This window comes from Castor canadensis, chromosome 9 (assembly GCF_047511655.1).
Source record: "Castor canadensis chromosome 9, mCasCan1.hap1v2, whole genome shotgun sequence".
Taxonomy (NCBI): domain Eukaryota; kingdom Metazoa; phylum Chordata; class Mammalia; order Rodentia; family Castoridae; genus Castor; species Castor canadensis.
In genome coordinates, this window is record NC_133394.1 from 115,647,914 (window position 1) to 115,667,477 (window position 19,564).

The 19,564-nt window shown below is 37.6% G+C and overlaps 1 protein-coding gene across 1 annotated transcript in view; it reads left to right on the forward strand.

The window, feature by feature from the left end:
• The first annotated feature begins 554 nt into the window (after nt 1–554).
• Nucleotides 555–19,564, forward strand: part of Tec (tec protein tyrosine kinase) — a 174,264-nt gene continuing 155,254 nt past the window's right edge. The window contains exon 1 of the mRNA XM_074042304.1: nt 555–691. The gene's annotated coding sequence lies outside the window, so the exon portion shown is untranslated. The remainder of the gene's footprint in view (nt 692–19,564) is intronic.

Below are 19,564 nucleotides of genomic sequence, written 5' to 3' on the forward strand. Positions count from 1 at the left end.
ACTTGCGCCTTTGCCACAACATACTCTTTGAAAAACAGAAACCAAAAACAAAAACCAAAAGCTGTTTTAAGCAATCATTTCAGATTCATCATTGCCAAGAATTTAAACTGTTCTCCATACTGACTGGGAAAACATAATGCTTCCTTTGAAAATTATCTTTTAGAAAGAGATTATCAATGTTGTTCTCAAAAGAAGCAATTCTAACAGTGAAGATTTTAAAAGATACAAATAACAGTCCCTGAATTCATTTGTAAACATGGCTAACCTTATTTTCTTCTAGAAGGTAGCTCAGCTACCGAGATGAACCTGTGGTGGAAGTCCATAGCTTGCTTAATCTACATAGCTCTTCCTCTTTCTACACACCTGTTTCTTGGGGAACACTTCTCCATGGAGCGCTTGCATTTGTGAGCAAGGCACTGACTGCACTTGCTCTGAAATACCCTTTCAAAGATGTTTGTATGGTAAACAGCCTTGAAATAGAGATAATGTCTTTCCCTGGAGCACAGAACAGGTTTGTTTACTATCTCATATGAAGATAAAGTTAAGGTCTCTCTCCAGGGCAAAAGTCAGGTGTGCTTATAGATTATTACAAAAGATTTGAGTTTCCTAAGCTCAGGGTTTCTTACTTGTAACATAGCACACTGGGTGTAGAAGCCTTACCCGACTCTGTTCATGTCACCTGTGGGAATCAGTGAGTATCAATGTGAATACTGATATTCTCCCTGCTAGTATTGCTATGGATGGTATACAGTCTTTTGTTCCTGACATAGGAATCTTGTGTCTTCTACCAAATGTTCTCCTAGTTTCCATAAAACTGGGGCAGGATGGAATCCCCTAGTTCCTTCCCCTACTCTAACTCTGGCTTTGAATTTTTTCCTAAGACATCCAATATATTTTCCCTTCAGAAAAACTCTCCCTTCTAATTAGAATTAGTGGGCTTGTGTTGTTTGTAATCAGAATAGTCCTAATAGGACCAAGAACATCTGTTGGTTTCTGAAAATTGGACTAAGAAGAAATATTCAAGTGGTTCTCTAAGTTCTATAACCCAACAACTATTTGTTCAGCAGGTACAGCATTCTGGGTATTATGCTAGGTGCAGGGGTTACAGCGGGAACTGGCACATGATTCATAGAGTTTCAAGTTTCATAGGGAAGCAGCCTAAAAATAAGTAAACCAATGTAGTAAAGTTGCAAATTGTGATAAGTGCTGTTAAAAAAAACTTAAAGTATGAAGGTAAAAATGAGGAAGACAGGCTACGGTATAACTCAGTGGTAAAGTATTTGCCTAGCGTGCATAAGGCCCTGGGTTTGAGACCAGTACTGCTAAAAATATAATAAATAAATAAGGGAAGCTACCTTCAATAGAGTAAGTAGGAAAAGTGATCTTCAGGAAGACATATTTAAGCTGAAATGTAGGTGGAAGATTAGGTACAAAGTATGGATACAAATGGAAGAAACAGTAGATGCCAAAGATGGGTCAAGCTTGAAATGGGAAGAGCTAAGAGAACTGTGAAAACTGAGAGAAAAGCAAACATAACTCAGTGTAGAAAGAGGGAAAATGCCAGGTGGTATGGTAGGAATTCAAGTGAGGATCAGGTTATTCAGGGTCTTACAGGCCAAGGTCAGGACTTCGGATTTCTTCTACATACAGTGACAAGGTATTGAAGAATTTTATGCACTTGAGTGACAGAACCCAATTTCCAGTTAAGAAAGTGAGTTTTGCTGTGGTGTGGAGGGTGGCTGGAGGAAGGCATAAGTGGAAGAGAGTCAGGTAAGAGGTTATTATTGCTTTGTCCAGGAGAAAGATGATATGGCCAAGATGAAGAAAGTGGATTCCATGCTGAGGGGGCCGGGGAAGTGGACATAGCAGGGCGGGAATGTTTTCATTTTTTTTCATTGTATGGTTATGCAGTCAATGAAGATACCACAATGGAATAGTTCATCCATTCTACTATTAATGAAGGTCTGACAGCGATACTGCAAGTACACTCTTGTACATGTTTTCTTGTGCAAATATGCAGCAGTTTTCCTAGGATATGTGTCTATTGGTGGGACCTCTGGGTCACGTGGTACATGTATCTTCAAATTAACTAGAAATCCGTAATTATTCCCCGCAGTGATTATATCATTTTACTTTAAGGAATCAGTTTGTAAAACAGTCTGTGTTCATGGCTGCCATGTATGAAATAACCAAATATTACAAGAAAGAAGAAAATGTCAAGCAAGTTTACAAGGAATGGAAGCTAAAATAGAATTGTAAAATAACCCAAACCTGCCATTTATAAATTCTCTCTTTTAAGTGTAAGCAACAGAGATGAAATCCAGCATTTCTCCACTCTCAACTATCTTTTCCTTTTAAGCAGTACTCTTGGATATTTCCTGAGAAGCATAAAATGACATATTCCTAAAAAATTTGAAATCTCTGAACTTTTCCCAGAGGTGTTCACAATCCAATGTGTTATTTGACTCCTCTTCTTCTTAAACATCACTATATGTTTCTCTACCAGCTTGAAATTTGCTATTTTACTTTCACTAACAATTATGGAATATTGAAGAGTTGAGCTGCTATCGTGGTACATGTCAGTAATCACTGAGCAGAAGAGAATGAGGCAAGTGGATCTCAAGTGAAAGGCCAGCCTGACCTATGTCTTTCTTTCCTTCCTTCCTTCCTTCCTTCCTTCCTTCCTTCCTTCCTTCCTTCCTTCCTTCCTTCCTTCCTTCCTTCCTTTCTTCCTCCCTTCCTTCCTCCCTTCCTTCCTTCTCGGTATGATAGGACAAGCCTGTAATCTCAGCACCTGGGAGGCCGAGGCAGGAGGATCATGAGTTCAAGGCCAGCCTGGGAAACATAGAAAGACTCTGTCTCAAAACCAAACCAAAACAAAACAAAAAGAAGTATTACAACAGTTACAACTCTCTGTTTCAGAAACCTATGATAAATTTGTAAGAAAATAATAAATTTGGCATAAGAAATTTCAGTTCAATTGTTTGGTCATTTAGGTCCATCTAATTACTGCATACAAAAATTAGGACAAATAAAAACTTGAGCAAACTTTGGATGGTAAAATTATTTTTGTTTGTTTTGGGCTTTGAGGATTTGTAGGAATAGGATTCATAGTTGCAGGTAACAGAAAATAACTGAAGAAAACAAGAAGGAACTAATTGATGAGAATGATATTGGGTACATCAAGGAATTATGGGAAAAGTGGAGAAGAGGCTCAGAAAATGAACAGGACCTGAAGGGACTACTCAGTCTGGAGCACAGCTAGGTCATACCACTGGAAGTCTGCTTATCTTATTATTGCTGACCCTCACTGTCACCCTCTGTTCTCATTGCTGTCATTCCACTGAATGGTAAATGCTGCCACCAGAAGCAGAATTAATGCTATGCTATAGTGTCCTTCCTTCTTCCTATCAAGACTCAAAGACCTGAAAGAGTGAAACATGCCTATTCACTCACTGTGAAGAATCTGGGAGAACAAGTGTCCGTTATTTTTAACTTCTTTAGTGGGAGATAGAACCTGTCTCCTGTCAAAAATCATACAATGAGGGCTTGCTTCTCCAAACAGATTATTTGTATAATCAAGTATTGGACAGCAATGTGTCTACTACAGAACCTCACTAAAGGTAATGCCTAGTCTTCAGGAGGGTTAGGAGATGGCTAGTATTGTCAATCAGGATAGGATACATTATGCTACAGTAACGAATGACTCCAAAATCCCAGTAGTTTACAACAACCAAGGTTAATTTCTCACTGGAGTCCATTGCAGATTACGAAGACTGTCTTCACTTTAGGAGTCATGCTGAGGAAGCAGTATCTAGAACATTACTGCTCTCGTGGTACAGGGAAGGGAGGGAAGAGAAAGAAAAAGAAAAAACACTATAAGTCCCACTCTGGCTCTTGAAGCTCCTGTTTTGAAGTGATAGACATAATTTCTGCTTGTGTATAATGCTTAAAGCAAATTAAATTACTCATCAAAGCAATTAAAACCAACCTGGTTTCTCTAGGTTAGGGAAGTGTGACATCATAACAGAAAAGAGCAATTAATATTTTTGAGTGAGAATAAGGAAGGAGCAATTAATACATTTGAAAAAGAATAAGAATATTTTTAATAGACTACTATTCTAGTCATAATCAAGGATAGAGGAGATGTATACTAGGCAGTGGGAATGAGGAAATCAGAGCCATGATGACCGTGTACCCACAGTGGGCGCACTTTGAGAAACCCCTTTGAAAATCAATTTAAATATTAATAGTGAAAGACAGGACTGTAAAATAGGTATGATGTGTATGTGTGTGGGGCTCTAGTGGGGAGAGGGTGAATGGAGGAGATTAGGGTGGGGGTATATGCTTGATGGACTTCATATACCTATAGAAATAGAACCAAGAAATCTTTTGCAATTGCTTTAAGTGGGGTGGGGAGGGGGTTGAGGGGGAGAGACGATGGGGGCAAGGTAACTAATGTACAATATAAGTCTAATCAGAATTGTCACCATGAATCACCCCCTGTATAATGAATATATCTTAATAAAAAATCTTAAGTAGAGGAATATTTTAAAAATTGCATTGCAAAAAAGACAGCGAGGAAATAGTGTTTGGGCAGTAGCTGTGAGTGGGTGGCTATTAATGGTGCATAGTGCTAAAGATAGGGGAGAGCAAATGAACCAGTGGGCTGGAGACATAGCTCAAGTGGTAGAGCACCTGTGTAGCAAGTGTGAAGCTCTGAGTTCAAATCCCAATACCTCCAAAAAAAAAGAAGCAGTACTAAGAGGTGGAGAATAGATCAGGACACTCTTTTGTATTAGTCACTCTCCTGTTGCTGTGACAGAACATCTGAGAGAAACGGTTTAAAAGAGGCAGGACTTATTTTGGCTAACAGTTTCAGAGGTTTCAGTCTGTAGTCCTTGGCTCTGCAGATTTTGGGTCTGTGGAGAGGCCCAGAGAACATCATGGCGGCAAGAGCATGTAGCAGAGGATGCTCATCTCATGGAAGTCAGGAAACAGAGAGAGAGGTAATAGGAAGGGGCCAGAGTGAGATTCCGCCCCCAAGGACATGCCCCTCACTTCCTCCAACCCGGCCCCACCTCCCCCAGACTCCCAACAGTCTATTCAATCCATTCATGGAGGTACAGGTCTTATGAGCCAATCTCTTCCCCAAAGCCCATCAGCTGGCAACCAAGTTCCCAAGACATGAGCCCATGGACACTTCATATTCAAACTGTAATGTTGGGAACCAAAAGCCACAGGCTTAGCAGCGTTCCAACAAGGTTGGAATCTGCAGGTGCACCATGTTTTTATCACAGTGGGAAGGAATGCTAAGTGGTTTCCCTTGACTAAAAAGAAGTTTATACTTAGTCAAGGACACTGGCAGTAAAAATACAGGATGGCAAAAACAGAAAGGTTGTAACTAGGTCAGAGTGTTTTTGATGTTTAAGTCTCTTCCTCTTTTGTATAAAGCTTGCTGAGAAAAATAAAATTTTGCCAGTTGGTCATCAGCCTGTTGGCGCTCTCGATATGTATTTTGTCATTCCCTTCCTGAGTGAGTCCTTTCATGTGTCCTGTCTTGTTCATTCCTTTCTTGAGCCCTTTCGGGTCAAGGACCTCTGTGATCCTGGCACTGTAACACCTTGTTTCAGGATAAAGAGCTTGATTTTTCTTTCCATACTGGGAAAATTCAGACCCTTGCACTTGCTAGGCAAGCGTTCTACCACTTGAGCCATGCCCCCACACCAACCCTTTTTGCTTTCTTTTTCTTTCATGGGGCTGGCCTCAGATTACAATCCTCCTACCTCTGCCTCCTGAGTAGCTGGAATTACAGCTGTGTATCACCACAGCCAACTTTTTTTTTTTCATAAGGCTTTGCTAGCTGGCCTTAAACTGTGATCCTCCTATTTCTACCTTCCAAGTAGCTGGGATTACAAGTACAGACCACCACACTTGGCCCAAGAACTTGATTCATATTCTGCAGGCAATGAGGCATTTTGGGAGTATGTAATCTGGGGGTAGGACCAGTTTGTATTTCAGACTGATCACTCTGCATGAAGAATGGACTTGAGGGAGAGTTTTCAGTTTTTGTGTTCATTCATGTGAGGATGCTGGCAGCCCTAATGAGAGAAGCTGCTAGTGCTAAGAGATGGTGGCAGAGAGAAAGCAAACAGAGGCTGGATTTGTTGATTGATTAGATGAGAAGGGTGAGAAAAAAAAAGGAGAGAGGAAAGAGGCTCTGGGGCACCAGTCTGGGCAATTTAATTTTCTCTACTTTCAGCAAATGATAAAGTTAAATGTCAACAGCACTTAAGCATTTTCAGGTTAGTATCTTCTGCTTCCCTAGATAGGTAGGGAAGACAAGACTAAAAGCCCCCTAAGAAAATAAGAATGGCTAAATAGCACCATTGCATCCCCGTGTAAATAGACAGAAGTTAGAAATGAACATTTCCTCTCAAGTTACTTTCTAGCCTCCCTTTTCCATGCACCCTCCCTTCATCCTATTACTTCTCATCCTGTCCCTTAAGATGTAATGTGGTTGGAGAGAGAAAGGCTGATGCAAGTGTGAATTACTGCAAGCTTTTCCAAAGGCACCATGATGGTATGTTCTAATAGCTTAATCCTCTTCATAGACTTGAGACAGACAATTCTGCATCCAGTATTCTAACCTAAGAAAGTAATTATCAATGTGTACATAAGTGTTTATTCCAGTAATACTTGTAGTAGTGAAAAAAAAGAAAAACAGAAAAAAACCTCCATGTAAAAAAATTCACAGCTTATTAAATTAGGACACAACTATATTTTTATTAATGATGTTTTAAAAGAATTTTAAATGAAATGGAAGAATGCTTGTATTATAATGTTAAGGGAAAAACAGGGTACGAAAGTAAACACTATTATATCAAGTTTTGTAAAAACAGAAGAAGCCAGGTTTGGTGACCCCTGCCTATAATCCCAGCACTTGGGAGTTTGAAGCAGGAGAACTGGGAGTGGGAGGCCAGCCTGGGCTACATAGTGAGATCCCTCTTTTAAAAAAAAAATGCACAGAAAAAGCTGAAAGAAATCCTCTCAAGGAGTTGTGATAGTAGGGGTGATTTTTGTTGAATTTTTCTTTCTTCTCAAAATTTAAAAATGTAATGATTTCTTTCATAATTAGAAGAAAGGATGCTTTTCCAACCCTATCCTCGCCACCTTTGATATCAACTGTAAGATAAAGCAAGGTGGTTGACAACGCTAAGTAGCTGAAAGACAAGGATAGATGAACTGAATTCCTAGGCCAGGTGCTAGAATGGGTGTAGCACCAACCTTTGCTACAGCCAACCCACAGAAGCTCAGCAGTTAGTTAGTTGCTGGTAATTACTGAATTTAGTATCTTCCAGAATAACAGAGAAGAGTTGATTTTTGGGCTTTGCCCTGCAGAGGTCAGGATTGGAAGCTAGAAGATAAGGAGCCAGCCAGAGAGACTGAACTGACAGAGATGGCCTCTTACCTTCTGCCCCTCCCTCCATCCTTTAATCAGTTCAGCTTTGCCACCTGGACACCAGTCTCTCCACCTTCTGGGCCAGGCCAGAGTCCTTCATTCAGTTCTTGGGCTCTTTGAATAATTACTAGGATGAGAGTAAGCAATGCCCTGGGGAACATAGTGATCTTTACCCATGGTTGATAAGTCCTTCAGTACCTGGTCATCAGCCAAAATATTAGAGGGACAGGAAGAAAAATGTACTTTCTCTCCCAGTTACATCAATGAGGAGTGAGGCAGCTGGTACGGTTATCATGCAATTATATGGAAACCACATTGAGAGAGAGACAGATTCAGAAAATGTTTAGGAGGTAGGTAGGGCTTGGTGCTTGATCACATGTGCACAGTGAGGGAAAGGGAGGGATCACAATGACTGGGATCATTAAAGGTCATGGAGACTCAATGATGTACCTGGTAGGTTTGGCAGGGCTGGGGCTCAGGAAGTAATCTGTACATTTGGTTTGGTGGTTTCTGCCAAGGGAGTACAAATACTAAAAGGAGAAGGGCTAAATTAAGCTCTACAGTATAGGATTGGAATTACAGATATTTCTGTAAATTCAGGGTTATGTTAATATATCAGTACAGATGTTGGGACTAATATAAATATTCATACAGATTTTTTTTCCCAGGGTCTGTTTGGCAAGACGGCCTAGAAGCAGTGACCACTTTCTAGCAACAAGCATATTTCACACCCAGATTTTGGTTCTAAGCACCTTACTAGAAGGAACCAGAGTTTATTGGTGGAGTCACCAATTCCAGACTATTCCAATAAAAGTGCAAGATGAGACTGAAACTTTTTTGTACTAGAAAATAAGGAAACTCTTAAAGTATATTTGTAACGTGTTAAAGGACACAGGGTTCAACCGGAAGGGACTCCCACTGACCAAACATGGAACAATATAAACATCATAATAAATATTAGTAACGAATATAATAAATAATAAATATAAGTCAATGAGTAAAACTCATTGTGAATCTGCACTGAGATAAAGAAATGAATAAATAAATAATGGAAAGATATACTTTCTAGTGTAATGCCAACTAGTTAAGGTAGACGGAATAATGGAGTTAGAAAACACCATTTGATAATAACCATAGTAATAATTCAGGAAAAATGGTGAAAGTTTCATTAGAAAAAATGCATTTACATAGTTCCAAAGCATTTCCTGACAAAATTCTTATCATTTATTAACTAATAACTAAAAAATTCATTTATTTGCTTATGATGGAAAAACAAAATTATAAAGGTTAATTTACTAGTGATGGGAAAAATGGACATTGTATGCACTAAGAAGACACAGATATTCCATCCCTTCCCCAAAATCATAATTTGAATCATGAGGAAATAACCGACAAACCCAAACTGAGGGTCATACAAAGGATTTGGCTGTCAAAAGTGTCAATGTCATAAAAGACAAGGAGAACTAAGGAACTGTCCAAACTGAAGAAGATGGATGACAATCAAATGCTGTTCACAATCCTTGATTGGGTCCCAGAACAGAAAGACAAGAGGGAAGGAATAAAAAGTGTTTTTATTGTTTGTTTTGTTTTACACTTCTTATAATGGACATTACTGGGATAATTCATAAAATTTAAATAGGGCCTATGAAATAAATAGTATATAGAGATAAATAGCTATAGATAAAATTAATAAATATTAATTTCCTGATTTTGATGGAATTATGGTTTTACATATTATATTATAGTTATATATTATATTATTATATTATAGTTATATATTATAGTTTTACAGAATACTGCTCTTGTTTATAAGGCCAATGGAACCTCATCATCATTCTTAAATGGTTTTAAAAACTGAAATTTATATGTATATATCGATAGAGAAAGAATGCTAAAATGTTAGTAAGTGGTGAACCTGGGTCCTGGGTAAAGGGTATATAAAATTTCTTTGTACCCGATTTTATGATTTTTAAATTTTCTCAAAAATTTTAATACTGGAGCATAGCTATTATGTAATATAATTAAGACCATATTTAAAAACATATTCTTTAGAAAAATAACAGGTCCTGTTACAGGTCCTGCTAAGGAAGGGAATCCTGCAGTGGGTAAGAGAGACAGTAAGCCTCAGAGATGGTCCCCAGTGGCAAATGCTGCGGCAGCCAGACAGCAGAACGGCTGCCTGGAACCGGATTTCAACTTTGGGACGAAGTTATAGTGAGCAGTATCATCCTGTTCCTCCAGCGATCTATCAGGAGAAATGCAAGGATGGAACGGAAGATGATATAATCAACTACTCAAAAGCCAACAAGCGCCATCTACTGGCAAGGTGGTGATTTTCCCCGTCGTGTAAGGCATCCTGTCAAATTCTAACTGCTTGGGTCAATTTGCCCTCCTGCCAGCATGGTGTGACAGTTTCCTATGTTCCACGTCTTCACCAAGCTTGCTGAGGTGACTTAACTAGTGTTGTCATTTTGATGAGTGCTGAATTGTGTTTCCTATAAACTAACAGAGTTAGAGGTTTGTTTTAGATTCAGGTGTATTAAGGCAAGGGTGCTCTATACGTGTTGCTGTACACTTCTACTGTATCACGTCAAGAGGCAAAAATGTCTGCTTGTCCATCAGTCATTTCAGATGTCTTTCCACTGTAGTTACTCATTACAAAGTTTTCCCTTTAATTGACGGGGAGATACTTTTAGACCATATCCTATTTCTCTACAAACTTTCAGTGACCAGTTTTACCATCTATTATTAATAATATTTTATTTATCTCAAGAAAAAATATTCTGAGGCAAAAAAGACTAAATGTAAACCTTATTTAAACTCAGGTGGTAGATTCTAATATTATTTTCTGCATATATGAAACAGTTAATAGTTAAAATAATTTTATTTGAACTATTAACAAAGAAAACACTCAAATTGCTAGAAGAATTATTTTTATTATTATTATGTATTGTTTGCAGTGTGGAGATAAGACCAGGGGCCTCAGGTATGTCAGGCAAATGCTCTACTATTAAGCTATATCCCTAACTCGTCTGCTAATCCTTTTTTTTTTTTTTTTTAACATTTTTTTTGGCAGCACTGGGGTTTGAACTCAGGGCCTCACACTTGCTAGGCAGGCACTCTACCACTCCAGCCACTCCACCACTCCTTGTCTGGTGATTCTTGACTGACCAATTGGTAAGTGATGGTTACCCATGGCATAAACATATTCTTAGTTTGAGCTTATTATAATGTATTTGCTTGTATTTTCGTCAAATGTATATAATACCAGACCTGGGACTGGGTCCAATCAAACAGTCTCAATCAGCAGCCTAAAGAAAGTACAGTGGAAAAGGCAAATAAAGAATTTGGACAAATAAAAAAACACACTTATCTGTAAATGTGTTAAAGGTTAAAGAAAGCTTGGAAAACCCTTTACATCTGCTTTAGTTTCTCTGCATTAAGGGCAACAAATGCTAGCTAAATTTTTAGGTGGCTTACCTATCCTCATACCTCCCTTGTGTGCTCTCGCTTTTATCTTGTGATCAAAGTTCAATCCCCTTGTTGTGTTTGCCCTTGATCTAATGTCCGCATATGAGGGAGAACATACCATTTTTGGTCTTTTGGGCCAGGCTAACCTCACTCAGAATGATGTTCTCCAATTCCATCCATTTACCTGCGAATGATAACATTTCGTTCTTCTTCATGGCTGCATAAAATTCCATTGTGTATAGATACCACATTTTCTTAATCCATTCGTCAGTGCTGGGGCATCTTGGCTGTTTCCATAACTTGGCTACTGTGAATAGTGCCTCAATAAACATGGGTGTGCAGGTGCCTCTGGAGTAACCTGTGTCACAGTCTTTTGGGTATATCCCCAAGAGTGGTATTGCTGGATCAAATGGTAGATCAATGTTGTTTGTGGTGTTGCTGATGATGGCTATTCTAACAGGGGTGAGGTGGAATCTTAAGTGTGGTTTTAATTTGCATTTCCTTTATTGCTAGAGATGGTGAGCATTTTTTCATGTGTTTTTTGGCCATCTGAATTTCTTCTTTTGAGGAAGTTCTGTTTAGCTCACTTGCCCATTTCTTTATTGGTTCATTAGTTTTGGGAGAATTTAGTTTTTTAAGTTCCCTATATATTCTGATTATCAGTCCTTTGTCTGATGTATAGCTGGCAAATATTTTCTCCCACCCTGTGGGTGTTCTCTTCAGTTTAGAGACCATTTCTTTTGTTGAGCAGAAGCTTTTTAGTTTTATGAGGTCCCATTTATCTATGCTATCTCTTAGTTGCTCTGCTGCTGGGATTCCATTGAGAAAGTTCTTACCTATACCTACTAACTCCAGAGTATTTCCTACTCTTTCCTGTATCGACTTTAGAGTTTGTGGTCTGATATTAAGATCCTTGATCCATTTTGAGTTAATCTTGGTATAGGGTGATATACATGGATCTAGTTTCAGTTTTTTGCAGACTGCTAACCAGTTTTCCCAGCAGTTTTTGTTGAAAAGGCTGCTATTTCTCCATCGTATATTTTTAGCTCCTTTGTCAAAGATAAGTTGCTCATAGTTGTGTGGCTTCATATCTGGATCCTCTATTCTGTTCCACTGGTCTTCATGTCTGTTTTTGTGCCAGTACCATGCTGTTTTTATCGTTATTGCTTTGTAATATAGTTTGAAGTCAGGTATCGTGATACTTCTAGCATTGTTCTTTTGACTGAGTATTGCCTTGGCTATTCGTGGCCTCTTGTGTTTCCGTATAAATTTAACGGTAGATTTTTCAATCTCTTTAATGAATGTCATTGGAATTTTGATGGGAATTGCATTAAACATGTAGATTACTTTTGGGAGTATAAACATTTTTACTATGTTGATTCTACCAATCCATGAGCATGGGAGATCTCTCCACTTTCTATAGTCTTCCTCAGTCTCTTTCTTCAGAAGTTTATAGTTTTCCTTGTAGAGGTCTTTCACATCTTTTGTTAGGTTTACACCTAGGTATTTGATTTTTTTTTGAGGCTATTGTAAATGGAATTGTTTTCATACATTCTTTTTCAGTTTGCTCATTATTAGTGTATAGAAATGCTAATGATTTTTCTATGTTGATTTTATATCCTGCTACCTTGCTGTAGCTATTGATGATGTCTAGAAGCTTCTGAGTAGAGTTTTTTGGGTCTTTAAGGTATAGGATCATGTCGTCTGCAAATAGGGATATTTTGACAGTTTCTTTACCTATTTGTATTCCTTTTATTCCTTCTTCTTGCCTAATTGCTCTGGCTAGGAATTCCAGTACTATGTTGAATAGGAGTGGGGATAGTGGGCATCCTTGTCTGGTTCCTGATTTTAGAGGGAATGGTTTCGGTTTTTCTCCGTTAAGTTTAATGCTGGCTGTAGGGTTGTCATATATAGCTTTTATAATGTTGAGTTGCTTTCCTTCTGATCCTAGTTTTCTTAGAGCTTTTATCATGAAATGGTGTTAGATCTTATCAAAGGCTTTTTCTGCATCTATTGAGATGATCAAGTGGTTTTTGTCTTTGCTTCTGTTAATGTGGTTTATTACATTTATTGATTTTCATATGTTGAACCACTCCTGCATGCCTGGGATGAAGCCTACTTGGTCGTGGTGAATGATCTTTTTGATGTGTTGTTGAATTCGATTTGCCATTATTTTGCTGAAGATTTTTGCATCAATGTTCATTAAGGAGATTGGCCTATAGTTCTCTTTTTTGGAGGTGTCTTTGCCTGGTTTTGGGATAAATGTAATACTGGCTTCATAAAATGTGATAGGCAGTTTTCCTTCCCTTTCTATTTCATGGAACAGTTTAAGGAGGGTTGGTATCAGTTCTTCTTTAAAGGTCTGATAGAATTCAGCAGAGAATCCATCAGGTCCTGGACTTTTCTTTTTGGGGAGACTCTTGATTGCTGCTTCAATTTTATTTTGTGTTATAGATCTATTCAGGTGATTAATTTCCTCTTGGTTCACTTTTGGATGATCATATGTATCTAGAAATCTGTCCATTTCTTTAAGATTTTCAAATTTATTTGAATATAGGCTCTCGAAGTAGTCTTTGATGATTTCCTGGACTTCCATGGTGTTTGTTGTTATCTCCCCTTTTGCATTCCTGATTCTACTAATTTGGATTTTTGCTGCCCTCATTTTAGTCAGGTTTGCCAGGGGTCTATCGATCTTGTTTATTTTTTCAAAGAACCAACTTTTTGTTTCATTAATTCTTTGTATGGTGTTTTTGGTTTCTATTTCATTGATTTGAGCTCTTATTTTTATTATTTCTCTCCTTCTATTTGTTTTGGGATTTGCTTGTTCTTGTTTTTCTAGGAGTTTGAGATGTATCATTAGGTCATTGATTTGGGATCTTTCAGTCTTTTTAATATATGCACTCATGGCTATAAAACTTTCCTCTCAGGGCTGCCTTTGCTGTGTCCCATAGGTTCCAGTAGGTTGCATTTTCATTTTCATTGACTGCCAGGAACTTTTTAATTTCCTCTTTTATTTCATCAATGACTCATTGTTCATTAAGTATATACACAAATTTTATATTGAATAAATTCTATTGTGATTTACTTTCATTTCTCCTTAATATATTTTAAAATATATCCACCTGGATTCATATACATATGATTTATTTATTTTAACTATAATAGAATTCATTGTATGAATAATCATTTATTGTCTATATTTCCCAATTGATGGAGAATTAGAGTGTTTGGTTTTGCATTATTTGCTGCTTGAAAGAGTGATATAAGAAATATCCTTTTACATTCTTTCTTAAGCACACATGGGCAAGTTTCTCTTAGTAAAAGAGCTGAATTGTGGTGTAAAGACAACTCCAGCTTTACTAGGTATTGCCAAATTGCTCCCCAATGATTCCACCTACTTATGCTCTCTTCAGAAACTCACAACCTCTCCTATGCATGGTATTATCAGACTTTCCAATTAGAAGAATGTGAACTATTGAACTATTATCCCTTTCTTGCTTAAATTTGTATTTCTTATTTAGTAGCAGGCAGAGTTTTTCATGTTTTTGCTATTGGGTTTTCTTTTTACAATGTAACTTTTTCATTCTTTGGGCTGTTTTGTGATTTTCTCTTTCATCTATTAGAGTTCTTTATTTGTTATGCATTTGAGAATGACTTTTTTTTTTTTTTTTTTAAATTCAGGGCCTCACACTTGCTAGGCAGATGCTCTACTGAGGCAGGCTAGAAATACCTAAAGTTTGGGACTCATACGTAGGTCACCGAGGGACAGCCCAGACCACCCTCACCTGGCTGGGAACTGCCCACGCCCCTCCCCACCCATTAACTATTGGGTGGGAATCACCTGGGTCTGCCCTTCCCATGGGTTACAGTAAGTTTTAAAAGCACCTGAAAAAGAGATGCACTCTCTCTGCCAGCAGACTCCACCATGCTTCCTTTTGTGTTTCCCTTTCCCTAACGTTTAATAAACTCCCTTTACGCCCACACGTCCCATCATGAATTATTCCCCGTGGGTCACAAAGAATTTGAAAGTCTTCTGATCAGACTGCACCAGTGCCCTTAACACTACCACTTGAGCTGTGCCTCCAATTCTGTTATGGGTTTTAATCCTTTGCTTGTTCTGTGCCTTATAAATGCTTTCTCTCACCTGTAACTTGGTCTTTGTTTACAGAGCTTTGGGTAAACAGACATTTTAAATTTAATGTAGTTAAACTTATTACCCACTTAGCTTAATTTGTTTTGTTTCTTGAAGACCAGACAGACAGCATTACTTACAGAATGTACCTAAATGACACCTATTTGTCTGGGCTACACATTTCCTGGTTCTCTATCCTTACCAGTGCCTCTGGGAGCAGAAGAGAATAAGACAAATTCTTAAAGTTTGAACAGAGGGGGAAAGTTAAGACTGGCTTCAAGAAGATGCATTTTCCTGACCTAAATGAAAGAAATTTGCACCGACTTATGTTTTTTACTATCCATTTTTTTTGGGTTCTACTTCTGGTAGAACTTGGTAGATAGGTTTTTCTTGCTTTATGGTTTTCATTCTCATTCTTCTTAAAATGTATGTTTTTGGAACTGGGGGATGTGTGGCTCGGTGATAGAATCCTTGCCTAGTGTGTGAGGTCCCAAGGGGTTTGTGGGGAGAAAGAAAGAGGGAGAGAGAGAGAGAGAGAGAATCGATTTTAAATTATATATGTTTTTGATAGAAATAGGGAATATTAATAAATAAATTGGAATATGCTACTCTGAAATGAAAAAAAAGCGAGAAAAAATTAAAAAACTGTCTTGAGTCAACATTCTGGGCAGAAAGCCAGGATATTTTTCATAGCAGGCTGCTTAGATGTGTGGATGACAGCTGGGGTTTTGTAACACCTGATGCTTCACACTCTGGCATATGTTGAGAAATTTCTTTCCTGGAAGGATTAGCTGGATGGCTGTTTTCATACACAATATGAAGTAGCCCACACCCAACTCCACCTTGCTGAATGCTTGAACGGTAAGATTTATACATAGCTGATATGATACCTAGCTTGTTCCCGTCAGGAAGAGGAAGGTAGTTCAGGTTCCTTTTTAATAACTAGGAGAGCTAGAAAAGTTACTCTCCTAATAAGTCTACCTTGCTGAATCAACGCAAGTTTTAAAATCCTCCATCAATTTAACATCATCCTCATTATCCAAACTGCTTTAAAGTAAAACAAAGGAACAACTTATTAATCATTGATAAGAGTAAAACTCATTTCCTTCATTCTCTGATGCTCCATACATAGATAGTTTAACTTCCAGGGAAGCAAGGCAGAAACTCCATTGCCTTTAACGCCTTTTTCGTGCTTATCTAGTAATGACTGTTTATAGTCTTAAGCTATTGAATTTTTATTTCTTATACAAAATCATGACCTTAAAGTTAGTAAAGCTGTAAAGAAAGAACTAGAGCTTTAAAAAAAAATCCTTTCAAACCTAATCATAGGAAAAATATACACTAATTTTAGAAAATATTAAAAAAATCCCAAATCATAAATATAAGCATACCATGCAGAAGTAACACCTAATAACATTTTGGAACATAATTTTAGTCTTTTCTCATGCACATAGTTATTCAGTTGAATCAGAGATGATAAAGTGCATCTGTGTTATAAATACATTTGTTCCTTTGTCATTTTTACTATACCACTAAGTGTTCTAAAACATCATTAGATTTATATGCATATAAATCATGCATCATTTTCTATCACAGTTGGGCCATAACATACATAAATATACTCAATCATTTCCAATTTTTATGTTAAAAATTAACATTGATGAAAATCATCTTTAATAATGATTTGGATATGTCCAAGAATATTTTCTTAGTTTACAGTTAAAGCAATGGAATTTTTTGGTCACTGGTACTCAAATTTTTTAGGGCTTTGATGTTTATTACAATATTTCATTTGATAAAACTTACATAAAGCACTAAGAAGCATTTCAACTCTGCTTTTTTACTTTTATAGATAAGATTTTTTAATTTATTGACCTTACTTTGTAGATAATATATGTCAAGCTTAACATTTTCAACATCTAATGGGATCCATTAGCATTCATTTCCTAGAGTGCTAGTCAGTCTCTACCATGTACTAGGTAACCATTAGTCTGAGAGCTGTTTCTAGAACTACATGAAAATGAAAAGTAAATTAAAAAACTTATCCATGAATTGGTTCAAAATACATTCAGGAAAATGCTTTCTTTCACAAACTCCCGTATCACTTGAGAATGAGTATGATATGTTAAAAAGACAGTCTGAATGGAAGCATATCTTTACACTATAATATAAGCAGTTGGAAATTGTTATCCCTAAAATTTATATAATTTGAAAACTATGATATGTTATGAATAAATAAATTCATGGATGATTGAATAGTGTTTGATTTTTAAAATTGAGTTTAAGCAGGTATGATTATTTCAGAAAGCACCTCTTTTCACAAACTGGATTCTTAGGATTGAGATATCCTAAGAATCTGATTACAAATGGAATTTATTGTTTTCAATTGCCCTTACATTCCTTTCTGCAACAAGTATTTGAGTACCTATTTGTGTCAGATACTTTGCGGTTTTTAATCTTTTCTATAAGCAATATTTTATTGCAATTTCATAGTCCATACAGAAAAACTTTAGAATTCCATGATTCCTAATTACCAAAGAATATATAAAGTATTAAATCTTTGATATTTATAGATGTAAAATGTGATTTTAAATGATTTTAGAGGCCCAGAAATGAGAATGGCTGGGATTGGGGGTTCCTTCTATCTGTAGGGGGAGACACTGCATCCAAACTCACTTTCCCATGGTCTTCAGATGGGCATCCAATGTTCTCAGCACTTCCCAAACACTGGGAAGTTGTGCTGAGACTGCTTAAATGTTTCAGTTGTTCCCACAACACTGAACACACTCACCTTGCTTCAAGAAAGAGAAAGAGAGGGGGTGGAGTGGGGATAGGGTTCCTCTATTAGAGATGTGCCCCCATATATCCTGGCACAAGCATGTGCAGAGAAGAGTTTCCCATCCACCTGCTGATCTTTCTGCCTGGAATTCCAATGTGTCCCAAGCCATGCCTCTTGATGGTCACCAGAGACCTTTGCCTGGCAAAGAGGCCTGTGAGAAACTTGGATCTGGCAGGATCCAACCACCCCCTTCTAGACTTCGCCTCAACTCCTCCATAATTTGGTGGCACTGCCAGAGTTCTAGGCAGGATCATCAAGGTACATTCTACTTTGTGCTACTCTCCCTGAGGGGAGTTCCATTGCCAGTTCTTGTTCCCATCCAATACACACAAGAGATGGAATGCGAGGGTGGAGGGAAGCTGACCAATGTCTAAACTCCAGGAATTTGCCTTCAGTTCTTCTTTTCCACCCTCTGTAGGTTTCATGAGTACTTTTCACCTTTGGCTTTTGGTGATGGGAAGGGAACTGGCTTCTATCGATGCATTTTTTTATGGCTTTACATCTGGGCATTCCTTTTGAACTCAGAAAGACAGAATTTCAGTGTCTTTATACTCACATTCAGAATTGACGGCTACCTGACCCTGCCCAGATGATGTCCTCTTATCTTGAAACCCAAAGGGGACAGCTTGTCATGAGTAATGATGGTGTGAGGGATAAAATACAGGGATTTGCACTTCTCAAAATCACCTAATCACATATCCCTGAATGTTATGTTTTAGATGGAGAAATGGTTATGTCACAGTAAATTAAAAGAATGGGAAAATATATTTATACCACAATTAAAATGGTATCAATGACTTCAAACTATATTATAAAGCAATAGCAATAAAAACATCGTGGTATTGGCACAAAAGCAGACATGAAGACCAATGGAACAGAATAGAGGACCCGGATATGAATCCACACAACTATACCCACCTTATTTTTGACAAAGGTGCTAAAAATATACAATGGAGAAAAGACAGCCTCTTCAACAAATGTTATTGGGAAAAGTGGTTAGCCATCTGCAAAAAACTGAAACTAGATCCATGTCTATCACCCTGTACTAGTATCAACTCAAAATGGATCAAGAACCTTAATATCAGACCTGAAACTCTGAAGTTGGTACAGGAAAGAGCAGGAAACACTCTGGAAGCAATAGGTATAGACAAGGACTTCCTCAATAGAACCCCAGCAGCTCAGCAACTAAGAGAAAGAATGGACAAATGGGACTTCATAAAACAAAAAAGCTTCTGCATAACAAAAGAAATGGTCTCTAAACTGAAGAGAACACCCACAGAGTGGGAGAAAAAATTTTCCAGCTACACATCAGACAAAGGACTGATTACCAGAATATATAGCAAACTCAAAAAACTAAGCTGTCCCAAAATTAATGAACCAATAAAGAAATGGGCAACTGAACTAAACAGAACTTTCTCAAAAGAAGAAATTCAAATGGCCAAAAAACACATGAAAAAAATGCTCACCATCCCTAGCATTAAGGAAATGCAAATCAAAACCACACTAAGATTCCACCTCACCCCTGTTAGAATAGCCATCATTAGCAACACCACCAACAGCAGGTGTTGGTGAGGTCGTGGGGAAAAAAGAACCCTTGTATACTGGTGGTGGGAATGCAAATTAGTATAACCATTCTGGCAAAAAATTTGGAGGCTTCTTA